The sequence below is a fragment of the Macadamia integrifolia genome, unplaced genomic scaffold (assembly GCF_013358625.1).
Source record: "Macadamia integrifolia cultivar HAES 741 unplaced genomic scaffold, SCU_Mint_v3 scaffold2025, whole genome shotgun sequence".
In the NCBI taxonomy this organism is placed as follows: Eukaryota; Viridiplantae; Streptophyta; class Magnoliopsida; order Proteales; family Proteaceae; genus Macadamia; species Macadamia integrifolia.
Window position 1 is genome coordinate 80,699 of NW_024868467.1, and position 20,365 is coordinate 101,063.

Consider the following 20,365-nt stretch of genomic DNA (forward strand, 5'->3'; position numbering starts at 1 on the left):
ATATGCAGAAATATCTTTAATGCGAGGCAACTTGATCATACGTTGTATCTTGACACATGTACATATTATCGGGTAACTTTTTTTCTTCTAGAATTTTTTAAATTAATTGTGTGTAATATCATTTTTGTCTCATATATTATGAAGACCAATGAGGGTAAATTGATATGGTTATAATATAGTGCAACCATCCATGTAATACATGGAGCAAAACCCAATAAATTATTAACCAAATAGGAAAGCCCCCCCCCCACAACATTGACAAGTCAACTAGTCAAACATCTAGAGTTGTTCCAAGTTATATATACATATATATATATATATATATATATTGGGTGAACCAAGTTTCATATATAACAATGTAACAGATGAATCTTATGCCATTTGATTTTCTTTCCGCTCTTTTCCTCACTTAGAATTAGATTATACTCTTTGCAAGTTGCAACTTGAGTAGCTGGCTGCGACATGGCATCATGATACACCATGCATGCCATGTGGCACGGGGTTATCAGGTTAAAGACTTGCCACATGGAATGAAAACTCAATATTTACATATAGGGATTACTCAAAGTGGATATATTCCTACACGGCACAAACCATTCATTTTCTTTTAAAGTATAATAATGTGTTCAATGGAAAAAGTATTCTGCCATCCAAGGGTGAAGAGAGAATCTCTTCATCTAAGATGATTTGATGGTATATGTAGACTCTTTAGAATAATGAATGTCATCGTTAACTCTCGCTCTCTATTTACAAAAGTCCAAAATACCCTTTTTCATTCCAATTGAAGAGTCAATGGTTCCAGACAATAAATACCCCATCACACTAGGATTTGTTTTACGAACTCCATAGGTTTTTGGTTATCATTTTGATCTCCAACTCCTTTTTCCCCACTTCATCGAACTTCCATACCCTGAAATACTATCCTAAGGGAGAAGTGCCAACCACCAGGGAAAAGTGTATGAGAAAACCGCCATGGTGGGTTGATGGTGCAACAGCATAGATGGTAATAGCCTTGGCTGGTTTCAGAATCAAATCCCAACTTTCCTTCTCCCCTTCCCCTTCAGTAAGGTTTTAGTTTTCACAAAATTTTAGAATTTTGGTCATGGAGCCGAAATGAATTATTCTGATATTTTTCACACATTTTTTTATTATTTTATTTTGAACAAAATTTCAGTTAAAATATTTTGAAACAGACAGATATTTTGGAATACATGTTCAAACTTTGGAGCCTTATTTCAATTGCTTTTTACACTTTATCCTTATTTTTCCACATCTTTATACTTTAACCATTGGCTGAAATATAACCAATATTAATAGACAAGTGGCAACTTAGCGAATATATATTACATTATAAATTTTTTAAAAAAATATTATGATTTATTAAGTAATGATAAAAATATCAGGATTTAAATAATCAATGAAAGATTAAATATATTTGATCAGAGAGTAATTTGCATTAAATAGCCGTCCAAATTCCAAAGGTTGAATATTGTTTACCACATGAGAGTTTTATTTTTATTTGCGGGGGGGGGGGGGGGGTGGGAGATAAAATATCTTATGAAAGATGAAGTTAAAAAAATAAATTAAATTAAATTAAATTTAATTTAATTTAAGGACATTCATAAAATGAAAAAACTGAAAAGTAAGCCTAATTTCAAGTATCTGAAACTTCGGAAAAAAAGTGGGAAATGGAAGAGATAGTCAGATAGGAACAACCAAGATTGCAAGTTATTGTGGTTACGCAACCTTTTCTGGTAGAGGTTGAAACTTCGAACTTGCATGAGAGGCCACGTGTGGGCCCGGCCAAGTAGGCCCATAACTAGCTCTAAATATGGGCCACGTAAGAAGGGCCAGGCATTCTGGGCCAGGAACCAGTTGGTAACAATACGTTGTAAGTCTCCTACTACCCTCATACATTTTGCCATTTTGGGACGACTTTTTTTTTATTCGGTGAGAGACAACTAATTAAATTGACTCAACAATATCCAGTATGTATTATGTAAATTGGTACAAAATTGTCTAGAAACTGTGAACGGATCAGGTTCGTGTACGAGAATGTTCTCGTACACGCATGATCCGTGGATATAGAATCTATTAAATGAAGAGAGAGAAAATTGATTCTACACCCACGGATCAGGTTCATTGTTGTACATTATCATACATGAACCTGATCCGCTCTCCTAGAAACTAGATAAAGGTGTTGAATTTTTATTTCTTACCTTAGCCAGCCCTGGGCTAGGAGGCTCTGCTTGGTGGTTGGACACTTGGAAGTTGGAACATGGCAAAGATGAAGCAGAAGCCCATACAGATCTAAAAAGCACCAAGGCCCATGGTCACCCTCACTCGTCTTGAGTTATCAACTTCAGAGAAACCCGCTGTCCAAGGTGTCAAGGACTGCATCACAATGGATACTGCTGTTTTAGAACATGGACTATTGGATGGATACTATAAAAGGGCTTGTACAAAAGACCCCATGGATGGATGGAGTCGATTAGATTGGCACCAAATTGCCAAGTGGAGGAACAAAGAATAAATGAACTAGGAGACACATCTGGAAAAGATGGTAAAGAGATACAAAACCCACTGGATCCTTCAACGAAGGAAGCATGCTCGGGAGAAAAACCTGTACCAGCCCTACCAGAATTTATCCGGTAATACAATTACACTTCTTGTGCTAGACAAGTCCAACAGGGCTAAGAGGGATATGACTCATCAGACTCGAAACCAGTTAGACTATCACATCTAAAATATGTATAAAAAAAAAAAACCAAGGATCCAAAATAGAAGAGTCAAATGCATTGCATTATTACACATGCTGCATAATATAAGGGAGATTTAACTAGCTCCAAACTTTACCTGTGTAGTTTAACCTTACTTTTTTTTCTTTTTTTTTTTTTTTTTTTTTTTGGGGGGGGGTGGTGGTTTGGTTGGGGAGTGGGGGTGGGGTGTGGGAAGGGGGGAAGGGCCGAGGTTACATCGACATAGATATTCGACTCAACTTAAAACAAGGGGGGAGTGTACATCGATTGGCTACTATTGAGCAAGCTTTTTAGGTTGTTATGCACGTTTAATATCAGTTTCTAAGACAGTAAGGATCTACAATTTCAAATACTGGTTTAAAGAAAAAAGATGTAGAAGGGAGAAAACAACAAAAAACCATCATGAATCAAAGACCACAGCCATATTTGATTATTTATTTTTTCACAATAAACACCTTGGCCCTGAATGTAGGAAATAGAAGTATTCAGACGAGCAACTAAGAATTGAGACAAGAAACTAACATTCACGGAAAAATCATAAGGATAAATACTGTTCACGTAGAAAAGAAAATATTGACATTTTTAGTACATATGTGATTTTGTCCCTTTCAACAACCTAACATGCATACAATTTGAAAATCACAACTAAATACGGGCAAAACCCCTGCTACCGAAGGATTCTAAAGATACCTAAAGTTGAAATCTAATATTTTTGCACCCTCTTTTACAACATATTCTCATTCTGTATGAGGTCATTTTTGGGCAATATTCTGGTGTACGAAATGCTTAGTTCATATGCATCCCGTAATTCTCTCCCATCTTTCTTTATCTTCCATACGTTTCTTTTCTCTTTCCAGATCCTCATCTTGTTGAGATCTTAAGAAAATAAAAACTCATCCAATAAGAAATAATAATTGATGCTGTGCGCTATGGGAATGTTACCTTTTACGATCGAGGTCACTCTGGCATAGAAAAGTGACACATCTGGAGGTGTTCCATACACAGTATTCCATGACAATGGAATAACCCATCCACCGCCTTCATTCCCTGAACAAAGCAATCAAAACCAGGCAGTCCATTATCAATTATAACTTGAGACATAAAAATGGAAAGGAACATATCTGGTTCTTTTAGTGTTGTCAAGGAAAGCAACCACACAGTCGAAAGCGGACCAGGTGAGGTTTCACAAGGTAATAGCATATAGTTAAAACATATAGAAATACTATTTTCCAATCCTTTTCTATTTGTTGTGCAATGTAACTATCCTAAATGCTTCATAAATCAATCAAGGAAAAAGTGCTTATAACCACATGTTCTGTCACTAGAGTATTCATTCACTGTTGTAGACTTATAACACATGTATCTGTATATGTGTTATGCAATACCAGACATGTTATTAAACACCCCCAAACACCCTAGGATTTGTGGGTCTGGGGACCCTATTACTGTTCATGTTCATTCTTTTTCTCACTCTTATTTTTATGTGCACCAATTTATTATCTATCACACACTCTCAAATAGTAGATACCTTTTGGGTTAAACATTTCCCAAAAAGAGACCAGGTGGAGGAAACTAAACATTTCAATATTTATAGATAATCCTCGGAGGGATAGTTTCTGCGTCTAACAGTAAAAAAGATCCTCGTAACTGATTCGCAGCTTATTCAGCATGGAAGAGAAGGCCTGCCGGTCTATTTACTCAGAGCAATATGTGCATTGGGACACAAGATGGAGATGTCACAACTAAGATCTGCTTCTACCTACATCTAATTTAGCCAGGTCCTCTTAAGACCAGATCTGGTTTGAATCAGATTCAAGATTAGCATGTGAGATATTATTCAGATCTGGATTCAGGTCCTGGCATGATATAGTTATGTATATCTTATGTATAAACATGATTAGACTGTATCATGAAAATCCAATTCCGACTATCAATCCATTTGTAGGGTCGGTCCAAATAATGGGTCGTATAAGAATCCAGACTTATGTCTATATTTTGTATCTTAACTACGGGTGCATCAGGTAGGCAGCCGGCACCATATATCTATATTCAGCCAATCACTTTTGCATGGATCCTATTCTTTACTACTTATCTCTTGACTATTTAAAGTTTTTGTTTCCTTACTCATCGTTTATAGCATGTCTTGTGGTTCTAATCCTGTGGGTAAGCGCAGATTTAGATTTGCATCATGGTACATTGGGTCTCTGACAGGTAAGAGTATGGAGTTGATAGATGTTATGCGGAAAAGAAGGATTAATGTTGCGTGTGTCCAGGAAACGAGATGGAAAGGTAGTAAAGCCAAGGGGTTGGATGACTTTAAGCTGTGGTACTTGGGAAATGAAAGTGGGAGAGGGGGAGTTGGCATAGTAGTTGACAAAGATCTTGAAGATGACGTTGTGGAAGTTAAGAGACTCGGAGATAGGATTCTCGCCATAAAATTGGTGCTTGGCGATGAGGTTATCAATATAGTTTGCGCTTACGCGCCCCAAGCAGGACTTGATGACAGAGTTAAAGTACAATTCTGGGAGGATAAGGATGAATTGATGCAGGGTCTCGGCTAGAGGGAGAAAATTATTATTGGTGGGGACCTTAATGGCCATGTAGGCAAGGATCATAGAGGATTTGAGGAGGTCCATGGAGGGTACGGACTTGGGGAGAGGAATGCAGAAGGGTCCTCCATGTTGGACTTTGCGATTGCATATGACCTCTACATCACAAATACCTTTTTTGAGAAGAGAGAAGAGCATTTGGTTACTTATAAGAGTGGATTGCATGCAAGACAAATTGATTTCCTTCTGACCAGAAGATCCGATAGACTGTTTTGTAAAGATTGAAAGGTTATTCCGGGAGAGAGTTTAACGGCTCAACATCGACTGTTGGTCCTGGATATGCACCTTAGTATGAGGCTACACAAGAAGGTGAAGCAAGTATGCCCGAAAATTAATTGGAAACGACTACATGGAGTAGCCTTATAATCCTTTACAAATAAAGTGATCAAACTAGGCACGTGGGACTATGTAGGGACTACCAACGAGATGTGGACTGCAATGACGACTGGCATTAAGAATGTGGCTAAAGAGGTCCTAGGGTTATCTAATGGTAGGTGGCATACTCCTAGAGAGACCTGGTGGTGGAACAACGAGGTCCAGACCGCCATTAAGATTAAGAATGATTGTTTTAAGACTTGGTAGAGGACTAACGAGGATGAGGATAGAGTGAGATATCACACAGTTAGGAATGAGGCTAGGAAGATTGTGGGGTAAGATAGGGAAAAAAAATATGATAAATTGTATGAAAACCTTAATACAAGGGAGGGAGAAAAAGAGATTTATAGGATAACTAAAATAAGAAAAAGGATGAGCAGGGATTTGGACCATGTTAGATGCATCAAAAGTGAGGATGGTAGAGTGCTTGTACGGAATGAGGACATTATGATGAGATGGGGAGATTATTTTTGTAACCTATTAAATGGAGATACCATATCTGATAGGTTGGACCCAGAGGAGGAGAGGAGTAGACATGATTCCAACATACCTGATGGACATTTACTACAGGTTGGTGAATACAAGTTTAAAGAGGCCTTGCGACGGATGAAGGTAGGTAGAACTTCAGGATCAGATGAGATTCCAATTGAAGTGTGAAAGAGCCTAGGATGACAAGGGGTGTCTTGGCTAACCAAGTTGTTCAACAAAATCCTGAGTACAAAAACTAAGCTAGATGAGTGGAGGAGAAGCATTGTGGTCCCAGTTTATAAGAACAAAGGTGATGCCCAAAATTGCAGCAACTACAGAGGCACAAAACGTATGAGTCATACCATAAAACCTTGGGAAAAGGTTATTGAGTCCCACCTAAGAGAGGAAACTAAGGTATCAGAGAATCAATTCGGTTTTATGCCAGGGAGATCCACAACAGAAGCTATTTTTCGACTAAGGAGGCTTATAGAAGTATTTAGAGCCCACAAAAAAGACCTCCATATGGTCTTTATTGACCTGGAAAAAGCCTATGATAGAGTACCAAGAGAGCTAATTTGGTAGGTCCTAGAGAAGAGAAGAGGCAGGGTTAACTATGTAGATATAATTAAGGACATGTACAAGGGAGTGGTAACGAATGTCAAAAACAACGGAGGGTCAAAGTAACGAATTCCCAATCACAGTTGGGTTACACCAAGGTTCTGCTCTAAGTCCCTATTTGTTTGCACTCATTATGGATGATCTAACTAAGCACATCCAAGATTTGGTTCCGTGGTGTATGCTATTCGTTGATGATATTGTTCTGATAGATGAAACTATGGATGGGATTAATACTAAAATGGAGCTATGGAGATCAAGCTTGGAATCAAGAGGATTTAGGATAACTAGGACGAAGACCGAATACATGATGCGCCCCTTCAGCCAATCTAAAGTAAGGGAGGGACTAGTGAAACTCGGGAAACAGAAACTACCCCAGAGTGAATGTTTTAAATACTTAGGGTCCATCATTGCCAACGAAGGAGACATAGATGATGATGTTGTCCATAGGATTAAAGTTGGGTGGATGACATGGCGAGGTGTATCAGGAGTGCTATATGACAAAAGAGTGCTTATTAAGCTCAAGGGAAAATTTTACGGGATAGTTATTCGACTAGCTATGATGTATGGAACGGAGTGTTGGGCGGTTAAGAAGAGTACTTTAAATAAACTGAGTGTACCGGATATGAGAATGTTGAGAGGGCTGTGCGGGAAGACCAGGAGAGATAAGGTAAGGAATGACTGTATTAGAAACGATTTGGGGGTTACACCAATCCAGGACAAACTCTGTGATAGCCGATTGAGGTGGTATGGCCATGTTCAACAGAAACCTATGGATGCCCCAGTAAGAAAGACTGACCAAATTTATTTTGTGGGAGCCAAAAAATGTAGGGGTAGGCCTAAGGTCACTATTGACGAAGTGATTCAGAAAGATATGCAAAGGATAGGGCTCGATCCTAGTATAACTTCGGATAGAGTTTTGTGGAGGACAAGGACCCGTGTTGTCAAACCCTTATAGGGGATGTTCCCATGATGCGTCTCTCTCTACCGCTCTACCGTCTTCTCTTATCTCAATTTTCCTCATTTTTAGCCTATCTTTTGGGTTTCTTTATTTTATAATATCGGATCCATGTAGCCGACCCCAGTTAGTTGGGATAAGGTTATGATTGTTGTTGTCGCTTTGTTGTATAAGAATCCAAACTGAGACGCAAATTGAAACTATACAGATCAAACCCATATTATGCCCTTAGGATGTGAAGGTATATCACCTAAGTTTCTGATGAATGACAAAGAAATCCAGATACATAAAGCCAATTGCAGTATCTTATGTGCATATTTTCACGAATTAATTTGAAGAAAACAAGAATACAAAGGGACACTTACACCTAAGAAAGTTTATTTAGGAGTTTATAAGCTCAAGGATCACTAGTTATCAGCAGTTAAACCATGAATATTGCCCCAGTTCTTAACCATTCCTGTTCTTCTGGAAGAACATCCCCAACCAGAATATAAAACATGTGAAAGCTTAAGACTAAGCAAACTCACCTCGAAAACTGTCAGTGCCTAGACCCAGAAGTTTACATGCTGCCCCAGCCAAATGGAAAAAATCAGGTATGTTATCTCCTTCTGAACAGTAGCATAATATGCAAGTGACCTTCAAACCTTTTGCCTGATTCCATAACAAAGGACAATTACATGAGGAAGACTCTCCTTGCTTCACAGAAATAATGCACTTCAACAAACTATTTGCAAGGGACTCTAACTACTAATATATAAGGTTGGGAGCTCTCATAGCCTGAGAAAAGTGTAAAAGATTGAACAATGCGCAACAGAAATAAATTGGACTACAAAAACTCTGGAAAGAGGTAATAAACATGAAAACCACCCAAATTGACTAAGATCTACATAATCCATTAGACTATAGCTTCAGAAAATATTTGTCATGAAGAAATACAGAGCAACAATATATAAGCTAGTTTATAATCTCCAGGTTTAGCTCTTCATTTTGAGGACATTGTTATATCTAACCCAAAAGTTCCAATACCAACACCAAAATAATTCAAAAACTGACCATGGTTTCTGACCCCTTTTTTTTTATTTTAAGGAAGGGTAACTTATGGTTTCTGACCTTTTGACTCGGGATCGAACCAGGATCAGGTATAAAGGGAGTACACAGTGCACAAGGCTCCAACCACTGCTGGGTCTGGGTAGAAAAAGAATAGGGCAGCCAAAGAGGAACCTTCAACTGAAAAAGACTAACCTCCAACAAAAAATATAGTAGAACATAAAAAGAAGAAACCAGATAACATATAACTACAACTATGGGTTTCAAGAAGCCTAAGAGATTGGGTTCAATCACAGTGACAGGTTTAGAAACAGATTTAAAGAGAAATTTAATAACAGCAAATCAAAGATTCAGATATGGTCCAAAAGCTGGTCAAATACTATATTCAGATTAAAGAACAGAATATCAAAACCTGAAGTCTATCCAATGGTCTGATTTGAAGTTACTGAAGAATCCTATTTGAGATAGGACTTCCCAAAACTAAGAATTGATACCAGTGACTGGGGCAACTACAGGACAGCAAGTAAATATAATCAGCTTAAGCCATAACAGCAAGAAAACTCAGAATCAATATTAGAATGATAATCTGAGTTATGAAGTAAAACAGAATTCAATAACAGCAACCAGATGTTAGGTTACCTATAAAAAGAGAAAAGAAAAAAACAGATGTTAGGTAAACAAACATGAGAAATCAGGAATCCTAGTAGTGATAGGACTCTAATGTTCTGAAGTCAGATTCAGATTTTAAAACTGTTGGTAGGTTCAGAATGGGGTTCAATTGAGATATATGAACCAGAATTGATTTCTTAGCAATATTAACTAAGAAATATGGATTTCCAGCAGTAAAATATAAGATGTAACTGGACTGAAACAAAGAGTTACAGACCTGATTGATGGATGTAGTAAACAGCAAAGCAGATTAGAAGAATGGAGAAGTAGAAGAAAGATATGGACAATTCCCACCTGCAACTAGGCCGACATCTCATCAAACATACTTGGCATCCCACCAAGGGTTGTTGCATCCCACAACAGAGCATTCTGAATCCCATAGAACATAATGACAGCAAAAGCCAATTTTAGTCAATAGCAAAATCATGGAGAGGCTTTAAGCCTTACATTGTTTAAATAGAAACTAGAAGTGTACTTACAATAGGAAAGGAAAATGTATTTGAAATAGGAAACTCCATCCATAGTAGGAATACATGTCCCTTATAAACTAAAACTCTACCTTAACTAGTTAGAATTGGTGTTCCTTGTGATTAAAACTCTGTCCAAAGTAAGAATAGGAGTTCTATTCAGGAAAGACTCTATCCTATCCTTAACAACAAAGTAAAAAACAAATTACTTAATGAAATAAAACAATTCAAAATAACCTAGTAAAGTAAATCCCGCATTCCTTCCTCCCACCTCCTTTCCATAATTTAGGCCCGTTAAAGTGGCCTATTACAAAGAAAACCCATTGGACCAAAGGCTAAAATAAACCAAAGGCACTAAAATAAGCCCACATCTGTAATTTTTCTGCATCATTCAGTCCCTTCTAAAGTAAAAAATACAATGAATCTCTTGAAAGCTCATCCTTTGCAAACAAATCAGCTGTAGAGTTACTAGCTCCAAGCTTCTATAGGAACATTAAATTCCTTGCCCCAAGGACCATAAGAATTTGATGGAAGCCATCAATAAGTAGCTCTGAATCTTCTGCAAGGATCACACGCTGACCTAGTACATTATAGTTTAACAATTACCTTATTATACTCTAGTTTAACATTGCTGGACTTCAAAACAATACCTTGCAACAAGAGAATATTGCAGAAAAAGGCCAACTGGGGAAGTAGTCTTCATCTCCCAGTTCATCTTCGATGAACAAATTGTCCTCTAGCAAAGAATTTCCTTTGGCCAAATCATCAAGATACTTCCAGGCAGTTCCAGCTCCTTTGAACCAGATTGTACTCTTGTAGCCTTTTCCATCCTATCCTTTCACAATCATTATCAGTTCCATCAGTGTTGGCAGTTGAAAGGTAATAAATCTGCATTTCGCTGAGACAAAGACAGGAGTCATGCCAAGGCAAAATACAAAGTTCTAAGCTCAGGCAATGATAAGGAGCTATTGAGTACAAACTAAATGACACGTTCCTGTTCACATACCTTAACATATCGAGTTTCTTCCTTTTTCCTGAGTCTAAGCTAGAAAGCACAATAACATGCTTCTTCCCAGTGGATGCTGCAAAATTGGCCAAATTCTTCGCAAATTCAACCATCATTCCCTGTCATTGTTGATAAACCATTAAGATAATATTCAGTACTTAATGGAAAAAGATTCCTTTTTTTTTTAAAACAACAAAATAAAGGTGGCTCCTGTCCCAGAGGACTGTGCATAGAACTAGTTCTGCAATAAATGTAGCTTGCACAAATTGCTCAGTAGCTTATGAAAAAAGGGGGCCAATATTCCCTGTTGTTGTGCTTGAGAGAATCGTATCTTCATGGAAGGACAGATTCATGCATGCTCCCTTCCTATTGAATTGATTGATTCCCAACTCCAATCAGGGGCACTTGGGCTTTTGCAAGCTTGGTATGGAGAAGGCATGCAAATTTGTCGCCAGGGAATTCATTGATTACCTACTTCATGGAATAGATTTTGGAGTTATGTGGGAGGAATTGGATTCATATCTTCCATTTTTTGCATCCAGTGAATGGGGCCCCATTGTGTTGCTATTCAAGGAGTTGATCACTGTACTCGTTGTGTTGCTATTCTTTGGTTGATGTTTAAGGCCCCAAGGAGAGTTGATCTCTCATGACCTCTTTACTACCAGACCAACTTGAAGTAACACATATGGCATAGTTAAAGTTAAAAAGATAAATCGCTGTTAGGAATCATTAAATCCAGTAAATGATTGTTCTGAAATATCATGGAAATTCTTTGGACTACAAAAATCAAAAAATTCTTGTTTCATTCCAATATAATTTTTATTAACTATGGTATTATTATTTCAAAAAAAAATTATAAATTATTTTTAATTCAGAAAAAATACAAGAGTTTGGGAGAAATAGGAAATAGTTATATGATTGTTTTAGAACTTTGAAATGATGTTGAACAGCATGCATTTTAAAGGTTTAAAACTGTTGCACAATGGCTAAGGGTGGAGGTGGAGATATAGTACGGATGAATGGAGAGCCGATAGGAAATGATCAGAGAAAGTCAAGTTGTAGGTATTGTAGGCATAGTTGTCAAGGCGTCGCTTAGGCAGTCCAGGCAATTTGTTTGGGGTCTAGGCGACTGTCGTCTTAGTGCACTAGTTGTCTCCTTGCAACAAGGCTCTGGTCTGGCACTTATGTATGCTAAATATCGTTAAAGCAAATGAATTACATTTACTTAAAATATTGTTCATAAATAAGCAAATGCCCCATATTTGAATCTAATAAAAATAGTTTCAAAATCAAATTTCAAAAGGATAAAAAGTCAAACCCCCTGGTAATCCAATACCAAAATTAGATTTTTTTGCTATAGAGGAGACATTCAACTTTCAAATGGTGGGGCTTTTCTCAATTCTGAAAATTCCATAGATCTTATCATTGTAAAACAATGCTAAAAACCAAAACTGTGGTAAAATAATCTTTTGTTTTAATGTCCATAAAATTATTTGCATTCAAGCTATTTTAACAGCATCGCGCTTCGCGCACTTCAAAATAAGTTTGATCAGATTATAAATTTGAATTAAAACTCAGATTTAAGTAATTTAGACTTGCTAGAAAGTTGGTTTTGTGTTCTAGCTAATCGGATAATACAAAAAGTCTCATGTATATTTAAAATCATTTGACTATTCAAACTTACTAGAGAACAAGAACATTTATCTAAATATTGATTTTTAATGACTTGATGTGACCTACTGTTGATTTTTTATGACTTGATGTGGCTTAATGTTGATTTTTTTTTTTTTTTTTTTTGGCAGCCAGTTTCCTTGCATTCTCTTTCTTGCTTGGCGTTAAAACAAAAGGAGTATAATGCAGAAAAAAAATAGGAATATCTCTTATGATTGCCTTCCAACAGCTTTTTTTTTTTTTTTTTTTTTGGAGGTGCTGGTGGGGTGAGGAGAGAGGGTAAGGTTGCTCCATTTGTGACCTATTTGTTGTGGATTCGAGTCGGGAAACAACCTCTCCGTGAACTGGGGGTAAGGTTGCATGCATTATCACCCTCCCCGGACCCCATAGTGGCAGGAGCCTCATGTACTGGATACATCCTTTTTTGGGTGGAGTGAGGAGGAATTAATGCATCACAGATGGAAAACATAGCAAAAGAGAAGTTGGGGGGGGGGGACATTGGGAGCATGAGGCAATACCTTAACAATAGGGGATCTTTGTTGTATAAGAGTCAGTGCATTAGAAGGAGAATTATAAGCTGCAAGCAAAAAGCATAATGTTATGCTAGGCTAGTCATATCAACAGCAATAGAAAGGTGTTTCAAAACTTGAATCACTCTATTATCACTTAAAAGTTAAAAGTAAGTCCAACCTAACTGTGATATGAATAGTTTTCTTGATTTTCAAATTCAATGGCCTCACATCACAGATTCAATCAAGAAGAAAGCATTCCCATGAAACAACAATGACTTGCTATCAACAACTTACCTTTGAGACAGGCATATAACAGGGGTAGGATACATCGTAAGCCCCACTCCTGCATAAGAAGCTTCTTGATGCGGATCTGGGTTCCAAGAACAGGAATCGGATCGCTTAGAGCCCACAATAAAGTAGTAAATTCAAAATATGAGGAGTAGTGGCAGTTCTGTAATTAACTGAAACTAAAGGGAGGTGGCAATTTAGTAATTACAATAAACCTAGAAAGGATTGGCAGACTTGTAAATACAAGGGATCTTAAAAGGATGAAAGGAGGTTAAAGTAACTGATGGGATATGAAAGGAATTAGAATTATTGACCAGGGGTAGTCTTGGAAGCAATTATTGGGCATGGGTAAATAGGAAATAAAGATGGAATGAGGGGTAGTTTAGGAAGGAAACAATCAAAAAAAAAAAAAAAAAAAGAGTGAATTGTGCCTCTCAGGTTATCGTCTCCTACCTCTAGCGCAAAGCAGAGGCAGAAATCAGAAATTTGAGATCGATTCAGCCACCTAACCAAGGCTCCAAATCTCAGGAAAAATTTGTGAACATCTAACAACAAGCTTTGATCAAGTATGAAAGTTCTGAAATTCCTCTAGGCGGTAGTTGCAGGATCAGCCATGAATCAGACCTCAAGCTCTCAACAGGGTCGATCACATGCACTGAAATCTTAGGGTTTCTGTTCGCCCAGAAGAATATTTCCTTCAGTCAAAATCTCAGGTAAGGAGAGTTAGGATTGAGGAAGATCGGTTGAGTCCCTCTCAGTCTACTGGTTTGGTGACGGCAGAAGTGAGTGCAGGAAGATGAAGAAGAAGAAATATAGAGAAAGAAAAGCTAGATCGCAGGGAAGAGAAGAAGAAGAAGAAAGAAGAAAGAAGAAAGAAGATGATCAAAGAGGGAGGGAGGGATATGCAAGCCTCACGGCAGCCATGGTTTCACCCAAAATACTCTTTCAATTTCATTCAATTCTTTTCACTGAACTTCTCCATCGTTTACATGTCCAATATAAAGGAAGAAAATCAAACAATTAATGGCAACTACTTGAAAGGAAACTATTCTAAAATTAAAAGCTAGCTAATTTAAAAATAAATTATTTCTAAAACAATAGAAAATCAAATCAAAAGATATTTCTTTCCTAAGTCCATCGTGCAACTGCATCAGCTCTCCCGGTCTTAAAAGAACTCGACTCCGTCGAGTTAGGTCGTGCTCCCAAGATACCCTTGTAAGTTGCTTGCTGATGAGGTGGCACGTATCTCGAAGCAGAAGATGGGAACGTAACACTAAGAGGAGGGAAAGTAGATTGACGTGTCACTGGAGCAGGAGTTGGTCGACTACGTGGCATGTCTGATAATGCGTGTGACCTCATTAAGTACATACGACCTCCTTGCTTTACCTTGATGGTGTTCCGTGCCCCATCATAGAGAATGTCTGCATGTCGTTGCCAAGGTCGCCTTAGAAGAATGTCGCAGTGTGCCAATGGGGTAACCAAGCAAGTCACATGGTACTGTAGTGGCCCAAACTGTAAGTGTACTCAAACAACTGCAGTGGCCTCTTCTCGAGCTGTGGGTCCAAAACCTCGCACGTGAATCTTCTTGAAAAGCTGCTTCTGTGGAAGGTTGTGTGCTCGAACAAATTCAGCAGATATAAAATTTGCTTCTGCCCCAATATCAACAACTGCATGAACATCAGTATGGTCGGAGCCATGCAGGAAAGTACCCTTCTGTCTGAAGAGAGGAGCCTTATCAACTAGTTTATTCGAAAAAAGATGAAAGACTAGCTGAATGAGCTTCTACATCCTCATCTTCATCATCGGCAATATCATCATCCTCGAGGGGATAAGGATATAAATGAGATTCATCTTCACTCTTCTCTGTCGGCTGCTTCTCTGCTACGTTCACAGAACGAGTCCTATTGGGAGACTTGTTGGAATAGTGACCCTTCTCGCCACAACTATGGCATATGATATTCTTCACCCCAACACTATCCTTGTTGAACTCTGACCATTTTTCTTTAACTTTGCGAGCTTCAGGCTTCTTTTCCTCCATACGTGGTGGAGGTCTATAAACTGAAGAAGTCTTGAGCATACCCTTCCAATAAATAGACTTCTCTTCAGCAGTCTTGGCATGAGCTGCTGCCACATCAACAGGCCTGAAATTAGTGTTAGCCAACTCAAGTCGAATCTCAGTACTTAATCCACTGATATATCGCATCACCCGTTGCTGATCTGTCTCCTGAAGTCGACACCTTGATGACACTTTGTGGAATTGGAGGGTGTAGGAATCCACATCTTTGTTCTCTTGTTGCAAGTTAAGTAATTTATGGAACATTACCTTTTCATAATTGAGAGGAACAAATTTTTCAGTCAGGATCTGCTTCATGACCTCTCAATTGGTAACGGGTCCAAGTCTTCTGACAAACCTTGCATGGATTACATCATCCCACTATGAACATGCATACCCAATAATCTTGGTGATGATGAGTTCACACTTCTTCACGTCTGGAAGAGACTTATCCGCAAAAATTCTCTCCACTTTGGTAAGCCAGTCAAGAAATTCCTCAGGTCGCTTTTCACCACTGAGCTCGGGAATCTCAACTTTGATGCCATAATCTTTGTCAGAAAATTGCCGGGTAACATCCTGGGGAACAACTGGATCAAGTTGCTGCCTCTGAGGTGTGTCTTTGATCCGTAAAGTGTTAAGCTGAGGAGGTAATGTAGAGGGTCCTTCTTCAACTCGCTTGTCGGACCTCTTCATAAAGACAATCATCTTTTCCATAAACTTATCAAACTTAACTTCAGTCCTCTCAAGCCTAGCATCAATATTCTGTTGGTTTTAGGCTAACTCACGATACAATTTGTGCGACTCAGCATTGGTGATGTGACCTGTCATGGTTAGAGAAGACAGGAGATTTCACTCTGATACCACTTGATGCGGATCCGGGTTCCAAGAACAGGAATCGGATCGCTTAGGGCCCACAATAAAGTAGTAAATTCAAAATATGAGGAGTAGTGGCAGTTCTGTAATTAACTGAAACTAAAGGGAGGTGGCAATTTAGTAATTACAATAAACCTAGAAAGGATTGGCAGACTTGTAAATACAAGGGATCTTAAAAGGATGAAAGGAGGTTAAAGTAACTGATGGGATATGAAAGGAATTAGAATTATTGACCAAGGGTAGTCTTGGAAGCAATTATTGGGCATGGGTAAGTAGGAAATAAAGATGGAATGAGGGGTAGTTTAGGAAGGAAACAATAAAAAAAAAAAAAAAAAAAAGAGTGAATTGTGCCTCTCAGGTTATCGTCTCCTACCTCTAGCGCAAAGCAGAGGCAGAAATCAGAAATTTGAGATCGATTCAGCCACCTAACCAAGGCTCCAAATCTCAGGAAAAATTTGTGAACATCTAACAACAAGCTTTGATCAAGTATGAAAGTTCTGAAATTCCTCTAGGCGGTAGTTGCAGGATCAGCCATGAATCAGACCTCAAGCTCTCAACAGGGTCGATCACATGCACTGAAATCTTAGGGTTTCTGTTCGCCCAGAAGAATATTTCCTTCAGTCAAAATCTCAGGTAAGGAGAGTTAGGATTGAGGAAGATCGGTTGAGTCCCTCTCAGTCTACTGGTTTGGTGACGGCAGAAGTGAGTGCAGGAAGATGAAGAAGAAGAAATATAGAGAAAGAAAAGCTAGATCGCAGGGAAGAGAAGAAGAAGAAGAAAGAAGAAAGAAGATGATCAAAGAGGGAGGGAGGGATATGCAAGCCTCACGGTAGCCATGGTTTCACCCAAAATACTCTTTCAATTTCATTCAATTCTTTTCACTGAACTTCTCCATCGTTTACATGTCCAATATAAAGGAAGAAAATCAAACAATTAATGGCAACTACTTGAAAGGAAACTATTCTAAAATTAGAAGCTAGCTAATTTAAAAACAAATTATTTATAAAACAATAGAAAATCAAATCAAAAGATATTTCTTTCCTAAGTCCATTGTGCAACTACATCAGAGTTGATATTATACCTCTTATTATGCTTTTTGCAAACTCAGTAAATCAAGTTCCCCAATCCCTCGGGAAATTTAAACACCCCAGCATAATTTTTTGCAAATTTGCGTCAAGGTTTTTTTTTTTAATTAATTAATTAATTAATTAATTGAAGATTTATGCTTGGAAGTTCAGAATTCCATACGTTTCAGGGCATTAGGTTACAAGGTTTTGTCATACAAACTCAGTATTTTTACTAATATGCTGTCTTTTGGGATTGTATTTTGGAGATCTCCAGGTTTGTTACTAGTAAGCCTCTGTATTGGTTCTGGTAGGCATTGTGTTCCAGAAAGATCTATAGGATGATCTGTTATACACACCAAACCCTTACTGGTATTTATAGAAAACATTCTTTATTTTAGTTATATGTCTGTATCATGAACAAATCTTTCAGAACCAAAAAATTGATATTGTTCCACTTATTTGGTTGACCTAATTTTCTTCTATCCCTCCTCTCGTGGTGAAGTTGGCCATGTGTATATCTTTTCCTGGTGAATTTTGCCAAATAATGCTTTTAGAGTTTATTCCCATCACTGTTGCCTTTATCAATGTCTCTACACTTTGAACATCTATGTACTTTCACATAGAATAATCATTTTCTGTATTCCTTAAAAACAGAGGTTGTGAGTCTATTTGCGGGACAAACACGAGTTATCAATGGAGGCTCTTGACTTGATGATTGATTTGTAAGTTTATTGTGATGCAGCCTAATTATTTTGGTTCTATATTTTTTGTTTGGGGCAAGCATACCTATGAGTTATCGTGTGCCTGATTTTTTTTTACCCTTTGTGAACAAATTGGCTTTAGTTTACTATGCATAGTGGTATTGTGCTACTTTCTGTAAAAACCACCAATCTCTTTGTCCAAGCTTTGAGATATGTAGTTAATAGTTTAGGGTAGAGTTAACTAATGATTGTGGAAAACTTCTCTGTCCAGTGGAATAGAGCAAAAATTGAATGGTTGAGTTCATAATACTTGATTTTTTTATTTTTTTTTTCAGCGTGGAGAGATCCTAAGATCACACCACATTTATGTCTTTTCTTAAGGCTTATACTCAGATTTAAGACCTTGAACTATAGAATATGACCATACAAATGATGAAAAATAAGTATTATTTTCTTGTCATGTATCGAAGCATGTTCCTCTGAAGTTGCTTTCAATTAATTTCTTGGTCATCTACCTTTTCTTTTCTTACTATTGCTTGGTATGATGGTAAAAGCTCGGAATGGTAGAGTGAATTACATGGTTCGATTTTGAAGGTGGCCACTGTTGCAAAAAATTCCAAAGACTAGGACTGGCTCCAGTCCATCCCTTCTGGGATCTTGCAAAAGTTGGACTCACACCAAGATAGCATTACTGGGCCCCTGCTGATTGCATTCCCCAAGGTGGGGATTCCATTTTCGCTTTCTGGTTGTATTCATCTGGGGATGCCCAGTTATTAAGTTCTTGTACATATTTTCATCTTTTTCCATTTTAATACAATCTGATCTTTTAGCCAAAAAAAAAAATTTTTTATTAGAGGAATTACAGTGATGTTACTGGAGAAAATTGTCATAAGATTTTCAAATATTAAATGAAAACCTTATCATATGAAAAGGGCTGAAATACCTAATCATATGAAAATTCAATAACACCTTCAATGGCTTCAAAATGTCTGCCCGGCAAGGAAGAATTGAAGCCTTTGTTGCCATGGTGTGCAAAATTCGCTCTTGAAAATTTTTCTTTTTTGATCTGTTGAAGGTTGGTGTTTTGATATCCTAAGCATGGTTTTAAAACTCAGATTGGAATTGGTGCTACGCTTACTGAGTCCAACTGGGTTAGACCGAGCCCGGGCAATCCCGACTGATTCCGATCGATTCCCATCTGATTTCGTGACGAATAGAATGTAAATTGGAATTGATGGTGATCGATCCCATAACCAATTCCGAGGCTTTTTAAACCTTGATCTTTATCTATTTTTAATTTTATTATCTCATTTCTCTCTCTCTCTCTCTCTCTCTCTCTCTCTCAATCAGCAGGCAGGGAACCATGTCAGGGGATGGAGCTGAACTTGGGCATCTAAGCAGTTGGACCTTCAGGACAAGTTTCGAAGGTGTCCTACCAAGGATGAGGATTTTTTTTCCAGAAAATTTTCCGAGGCTTGAAAATCTGCAATCCAAATGGTAAGTTTCTAGAGCCTTTATAGAAATCCTTTTGGAACAATAAAGTTTGTAAAATGTTGGCTGGGGGTGCCACCCACATAAGCCTTGCTGGTTGCTCATATATCTGTACCATGTGGAAGTATTATATTCCATTCTGACTATCGGATATCTTGTCAATGGCCTGGATTGCCCCCACATGTCAAATTTAAGCCTAAAATTCAATCATTTACTCTACGTACCCTCCCATGTATGTCCATGCATGATGCAACTCCTCAGTGGTCCATGCACCCTTTTGGTAGTTCCAGATATTCCACTGCCTAGTTTTGCCACTTGGCTAACTCCATTTTGGCTCAAACTTGACATATGAGCAGGGGGCATTGGGGTTTATCTCTCCACCAAATTTCAGCCCAATCTGACATGCCACGTGGTAGGAATAGGTGAGCCACCCAGCCAACATTTTCCAGTTAGGATGTCATACCCTAATATTCTGTTGATTGAACTGTGTCTATGAGCCCAAATTCTAGCACACGAAAGTCGAAGTATATACTTTATTCGGTACAAACTCTTTTTTTTTTTGAGGATCCGCTGTGATAATGAGAAATATTTTTGCACCATACCTTTCCAATTTTCATTGGTTGTCTTTTCAAATTTCCATATATATTTCATACTTCAAACAAAAGAAAACTCTGACCCTGTTTCAGTTCTTAGAATCTTGCTCTCGAGGCATTCTTTTTTTTTTTTTTGGGGGGGG

At 37.9% G+C, this 20,365-nt stretch overlaps 1 long non-coding RNA gene and 1 pseudogene across 1 annotated transcript; one reads left to right on the forward strand and one right to left on the reverse strand.

Moving 5' to 3' along the window:
• Positions 1 to 1,555: 1,555 nt before the first annotated feature.
• On the reverse strand, positions 1,556 to 13,949 carry LOC122065459 (annotated as a pseudogene).
• Positions 13,950 to 18,089: 4,140 nt separating this feature from the next.
• On the forward strand, positions 18,090 to 20,342 carry LOC122065453. Its single transcript, XR_006136013.1, has 3 exons — positions 18,090 to 18,159; positions 18,733 to 18,858; positions 19,492 to 20,342. It is a non-coding gene; the product is annotated as an uncharacterized LOC122065453 (long non-coding RNA).
• Positions 20,343 to 20,365: the final 23 nt, after the last annotated feature.